Raw genomic sequence first — 6,862 nt, forward strand, 5'->3', positions numbered from 1 at the left:
TTTCTTTTCTCCTTAGGACTTGTCTGCAAGCTACTACCTCTGAGAGTTCTTTTTCCGTGTTTGAGGGTAACCTCACTGATAATAAAATCATCTATATCTTATGGTAAGGAAAAATTTGACCCAGCAGAACACAGAGCAGCCAATGCTCCAGCCACATTTTCTAGTTGTGGTTTTGCTGTCCCTGCATGTGCCTTGCTTAGGGGGTACCATTTGTCAGCTAATAAATAGTTCTGTTTATTTCACAGTCCTTTCCATTTGTCCATCATTCTCAAATATATAGTATGAATATTACAGCTAAAACATTGCATGAACATTGAAGACCAAAAAAACCTTTTTTTTTTTGAGAACAAATTTTAAAGGAAAAAAGAAACAATTGTTTGACATGTTTCCACAAGTTTCACATTAAAAGGTAGCACAGCATAGTGGCTGAGTATTATTCTCTTGACTAAGTTTGAATAAATCCAAATGATAGTACATTATAAAGCTAATCTGATTTTAATACTGCTGTGTGCTGAAGGTAATCAGGATATTGCCAGCTGCATTGAATAATTCCTCATTTATTTGAGTAGAAAGACATTGGTTTTATGTTCTCTGCAGAAAAATTAAAAAATAATAAACGTAAGAAAAGAATAAACATTTTTAGTTTAAAAGCTTGAAGATTTTTAAGATCTCATCTTTTATTACCTAGAAAGGTGATCGATGAATACTTTTATTGTAATATATTTTTTTAACAAAATATTACTCAGTTCTTTTGCTGATCCTGCCCCTCTCTTCAACTCTATGATTGGGTCTCTGCCGGTGCAGGTATTAACATTCTGAAAGGGAGTGAATTCTAGTGTGTGCAAAATTGCACTTGGATTATTCCTCTATTATTACACTACTTGTGTCTTCAGCTTACTACCTGAAGGATTCTATCCATCCCCTGATTATATTACTGGAGTGATAGCTTGAATCTGGAGGAAAAATGCCTGGAGTAAGACTTTCAATCAACATATGTCCACCTGAAGGTAGGATCTGTTCATTTATGTGTCTGTTCCTTCAGATAGAATTCACCCAATTGGTTTTGGCAGCCTGAGGCTGACAGAGTGATTATCTGTAGGTATTATGCACACAACTCAACTCTTTTGCAGCCTCACAGAGGCAGTATAGATATTCTCAGTCATTCTTCCTCTTTAAGCTCATTCAGCTTATTACTCTCATGAGAATTGATCATCTTAATCATTTGATTCTATTTGCATATTTACTCATTGATTGATTTTGACTGTTTTTCATTTTTTGTCTCTCTGATAATTCAATACCTAAGGACTATGAAAGCAAGTTCTGCTGTGTCTCTGATTCTTTCAGCTTGATGTTTGTGTTTCATAATCTGCATGAGGTCCTTTTCTTAGACATTTAAAATTCTTTGTCCTTTCATGCAGTATTTTTGTAGAAAGTGTTCTTAATCACTATAGAATACTATATTTAAATTAACTGCTTACTTTGCATTGTTTTGCCTTAGCTCTATGAATTGAATATGTTATGTTTCCCATCTCTGTTTTTATTATCATTTCATTTTCAATCATGGAGATTGGATCCAGGATTTTTGTAATCAGACAGAGCTGTAACATGGTGGCTTGACCAAAGACTAGATTTAATTTAGTGGTAAATTCTGATGTAGTATATTTTCCTAATTCTTCATGCTAGCACTAGCACTGGCTTAGTCTGAATGTACTTTCTGTATGGAACTCCAGCTTCCAAAAACCTCAAAGCTATTCTGAACACGGGACTATCGTTATTCAACAGCATTCATAAGACTTCATTGAGTATTTACCTTCTCTCTTATTAAAATGTGGGGAAAAAAAAAAAGAAACAAAAAAGGAACCCCCATACCTATTAAGAGGAGCACAATGTTATTCCATAAAATATGTACTGTATTAGTTACATTCTCACTTAAGTATCTCTATCCTGTCTCTTGCTGGCATGCCTTCCCTACTAGGAGAAACTCCTAGTAGGAGTTTCATTTATTCATACTTAGTTAAAGACAGATATCTTTACTAGTGTGAGAGAAAGCTACTTGATTTCTTGGTGGATTGAGCATGGAGGCTTTCTTAACTGATGTTCCTGATGTCCACTTTCTTGCATCTTATTGCTGCACCAACATTTGAAGTCTTTGAAGGATAAGAAGGTATACATATATTTTTCCAAATGTAAATATTGTTCATGCATTTCTGAATAGTACAGATCGTTATGGATTTTTCTATAATATCTTATAATGGAAAGCTTCTGTATAGTATTTTTAACCAATATTTTTCATTGTGATATTCATGTAGTTGACAGTGTTCAAATATATAATTTGTCTACTCAAACATGGAGTCAGCTAACAACAAGCTTAGATCTACTGTCTCAACAGATTATTCTGTTTATATCTTCTGTAGTGTTTGCTTAATGGCTAGAGCCTTATATAAAATATGAACTTTTGTGGACTCTACTTATGAGTGACAGGTTAGTTTACTCAGTTAAATGACTAAAATATGTGCAATGTATTAGTATATAAAAGGTAAATTGCATATATAAAAATTGAATTGCTACAAAGTAATGTGCTTCTGTGGTTACAGTGCCCTGTCAATGCCCTTGAATATGCCTAAGCTTATTAATATTTTAAGCCATGTGAAACAATGATATCTGTATGCAAATAAAATCTTATTTTAAATGTGACCTAGATTTACATAGAAAAACTGTATTTCTGAATACCTCAGACAGTATTTCTGAGGGCTTTTTTTTGTATTTTTTTCTTTCCATGCAACTTGCATGATGCTGGAAATGCAGAATTTATGAAAGTGTAGAGATTGACCTATTGATACTGATCAGTTTTCCAGTGACAGCTTTTAGTAACAGCACACAGAACCTATGAGCAAAGGAATATTTGTCTGACAGCATGTGTGGTTATTTCCATAATGATTGGCATTTGTGCTAGTGTCTCTATCTCTGATTTTAAAAGGATCAAATACTTCAATCAAAGTAGGAGCAAAGTCTAATATTCCCTTGCTTTATGCAAAAAGGAGTAGAAGGCTGAAGGGAATTGAAAAATTGAGCATTGGAATGACTGGGCTTTGTGTTGTGGTACAAAATAAGCCTTTGTTTTGCTTTCATACTCATCACAAATCTGACCTTCTTTTTCTGCCTTGGGTTTTCCTGGGTTTAGTTTTTAGAACAGCATATATTTTGTTCTTAACTTGAACATTTTAAAGTAGCATGTATGTAAAACAGAAGACAAGCTTTTTTTTCTGTGTTTAAAATAGTGAAGCTTAACTCAGTTTCTTATGTCACTTAGACTTCCACCTTAAGTGTGTGATGTTTTAAAGTAATTTTAGCAGATTTCTGTTGTTGTAAATAAGAGCCCTTCGAGATTTGGCATGCCACTTATTTCAGGATTGGTGCTCTGATGTGCTTTGAGTAAAATAATTTGCATAAATTATGTACTCCTCATTTACCATGTGATGAAGTCCAGTCATGAGCTGTCAAAAGAACTACCTTTATGCAATCAAGCTATACCACTTTAAGCTCACTTAAGTGCAGTTTTCATTGCACTTTTACCATACTTGCCAGCTTTTGTAAGCCTGTAATAGCTTTGTTGTCAGCCTAAATTTGTGCATGGTCAATCTATACAAGTTTATTTTTATTTGTGCTAGTGTTGTTCTTCAGCCAAATAGTTCTCCTTTGAAGCCCATCTCACCTAATGCAATTACAAGAAGTAATTGTGCTCCTTCTTAATTCATCTTATTGCTGGATTAAGCAAAGAAAGCTTTTAGTACGCTGAGAGATGCCTATTTCACCTGATCATTGTTAGCCCTTCTGGGATGCTTTTAAAAAATATGTTATTACTGAAAGGATTTTTTAAAATAATGTTTTAGAGGAACTAACATTGCACAGGACAGAACTAGAAAGTGAATTATGCGTTTGGATTAATCATTATCCACAGATTTTCATCTGAGTGTTTGAGAAGAAGACGCTGCTCTACATGTTTCTCCTCTCTCTATTTACCTTGTTTTTGTAGCTGCTTGGACCACAGAGATCAAATGAAACCTTTGAATGGCATCGTGACACTGCTTATGTGATTTTGACCCCCTGCTCTCCAAATGGTAACTTTCTTCTGTTTTTAGGAATATGATTACAAGTGGAGTGCTAATCAACACTAGTGGAATGTTTCCTTTTTTTTTTTGCTTCTAAAGGATGCTGAAAGCTGTTAATGATGCATGTTGTTGCCAAAATAATAATGCTCATACTGCCAACTCACTATTTTATTCAGACTTAAAAAGAAAAAAGGGGGGAGGAGGGAAGTTGAGAGCTGTTAGTAAAGAAGACAGTTCTTTCATTCCCCTAGTGTATAATAATGGAATTCTAAAGAAATTCTGTGAACTATAATCACAATTAATGTAAGCTTTTGTTTCTTGAAAAAGTCTTTCTAGTTCTCACCAAAAGCTGTAAAGCTACATCTTGATGAATAAAAGAATTATATATAGTGAAAGAACCTTAAGGAAAATGTTATAATTTAGCACAGTATTTTATTGGTTATGAATAAAATGTCCCTATCCATATGTACCTCCAGCATGCACCTTGTGAGATTTTCTTTAATAGTCTCTGCTGGTTTATAATTTATAAAGTCAGAAGTTAATGTACAAAAGTGCTATACTAGCACATTTTAACAAGGGAAGAAGGAAGTTAAGCTGCAAAATATTCATCATAAAGATATTTTTCCCACTGCCAAAAAATCTGTATTCATGACTAAATTCCTAATAAATTATGCAAAACCTTCATGAATTTAATAAAAACATAAACCATACTTCTGTAGATGTGTTACCAAATTCAACTGCTTTGAAACAAATTTCATAAATCACTATATTTTTGTTTCCTCTGATACACTTAGTGTAAGCTTTTATTTCTATTTTAATATTCTCTTTCTCACTTTTATCTTAAAATTTTTAATAGCTTCATTTTTAGCTTTCATTTCCTTCATTTATTTTAAAAGTAATACATTTGAATATTCAAGTCGCCAAGGTAATCTCAAATGCATCTTTTAAATTAGGTTGGTTAGCTTCTTAACAAAATCAAACCAGGATACATTTTTTTTGGTTATTATTTTAATCAATAAATTATTTTAATCAATAAATAAATGAGGGGTGTGATGGCAGCAGAAAGAGGAGTCAACGTCCCTGTGCACTCTTCCAGCATGAATGGACAATTTGTTTTGTTGGTCTTAAAAAAAAAAAAAGTTAAATTTCTTCAGAATTTTCTAAATATTACTTTGTTAACTTAGAAATTAGCGTTTCATCTTGGTTGGACAAATGAGAACAGATTCATCCCCCCCCCAACTGTCTGAATGCTATTTGAAAATCCAGTTACTGCCCATGCAGTAATATCTTCAAAATGATCTCAATGTTCTGTAGGGAAATAGTCCTGAATTTACCCACTGGTGGCTGTTCACCTTTACTCAAATGACAGGCATGTAATGAGAATGACACCAAATACTATATTCTCATTCCACTTAATTTTTAAAGAAGATTTTCATAGTTTTAGTCATTCTAAAATTCTTCAGTCGTTTTCCATTATGGAAATAAAGAAGTGAAAAGGAAAAGCAGATATCAATATTTATTTTGGAATTATATTGGAATATATTATATATAGATATTATATTATAGATATATATAGATATAGATAGATACCCATATATATAGATATTATAGATATATATATATATAGAGAGAGAGAGAATATATATATATATGTATGTATAATTATATTGGAATTTTTGGTGTGTGACTCCAAAAATTGACTGTGGTATTTCATCTTTGAATGGTTTGTCTCAAACTGTAGCAGGTAAAAGTTATTGCTGAGAATTTTTTCTTCTCTTTCAAGATTGAAAACCCGCATTTCAGAAGTAGTTCTTCCAGTGGTCACTTCATTGTTTGTATTTGCTATGTAAGCAAAGTCTTCCACGTTTAGTGAAGACATCGAGTTATCTTCTGGAACAAAACTGCTCATACCAGCTTGTGAAGATAATGATGATTCATGTGGAGCACAGGCTCAGAAGGGTAGAAAATGAATATAATAATAATACCAGGTAATGTCATCAGTTCTGATCTTCTGTTGTACTGAACAGGGATGAAGTTCCTTACATAGTAATGACATACGAACTAGGTTTTTGTAATACAATGTAGATTGTTTGCTGCTAGGGAAAAACAAAGTCTTGTTTTATTTCTTTTAATTTTTAAAATGTTTATTTTACATCAGAGTTAAGCACTAATGAAGATATTGAACTGAGATGCTTTGGCTTATTTACCATTGAATGATGGAAAATCATCCAGTACTAATATATTTTTTTTTATTTTTCTGAAACATGAAGACTGCAAAGTATATGGATTCTAGGGTTCATATTGCTGTCTACTCAAATTTATTTTTATACATACATATATATATATATATATATATATATATATATAAAACAAAGATGGATTAATACTGAACAATAAATCCAGCTAAATATGACAGGAAACAAGAGAAGGAACTTAGGATGGGAAGAGAAATAGGATAGTATTTTTAGGGAATTTTTTTTACTAGTGTTGTGTACTATGGATACTGCAAATACCTGTCACTCTGAAATGACCGCAGATTGTGCACTGCTTTTTTCTTTTTTTCCCCATCATTTCCACCCCCCAACCTCCAGCTCTTTTTCAGTAAGCTTTTAGAACAGGGAATTAAGCAGCGCATAACTGTGCCTTTGTTTTAATGTGGTGATTGGTTGCTGCAGTCAGTGATAACACGGATAACTCAAAATAGCCATACTGCAGTGCCTGCTTAGCACTGCTTGCAGCGGAACCAGTCACTG

General features: G+C 32.9%; 1 long non-coding RNA gene across 1 annotated transcript; it reads left to right on the forward strand.

The window, feature by feature from the left end:
- The first annotated feature begins 892 nt into the window (after nt 1-892).
- LOC104910151 lies at nt 893-6,121 on the forward strand. Its single transcript, XR_004159366.1, has 3 exons — nt 893-1,007; nt 4,034-4,118; nt 5,893-6,121. It is a non-coding gene; the product is annotated as an uncharacterized LOC104910151 (long non-coding RNA).
- The last annotated feature ends 741 nt before the right edge of the window (nt 6,122-6,862 follow it).

This window comes from Meleagris gallopavo, chromosome 3 (assembly GCF_000146605.3).
Source record: "Meleagris gallopavo isolate NT-WF06-2002-E0010 breed Aviagen turkey brand Nicholas breeding stock chromosome 3, Turkey_5.1, whole genome shotgun sequence".
Taxonomy (NCBI): Eukaryota; Metazoa; Chordata; class Aves; order Galliformes; family Phasianidae; genus Meleagris; species Meleagris gallopavo.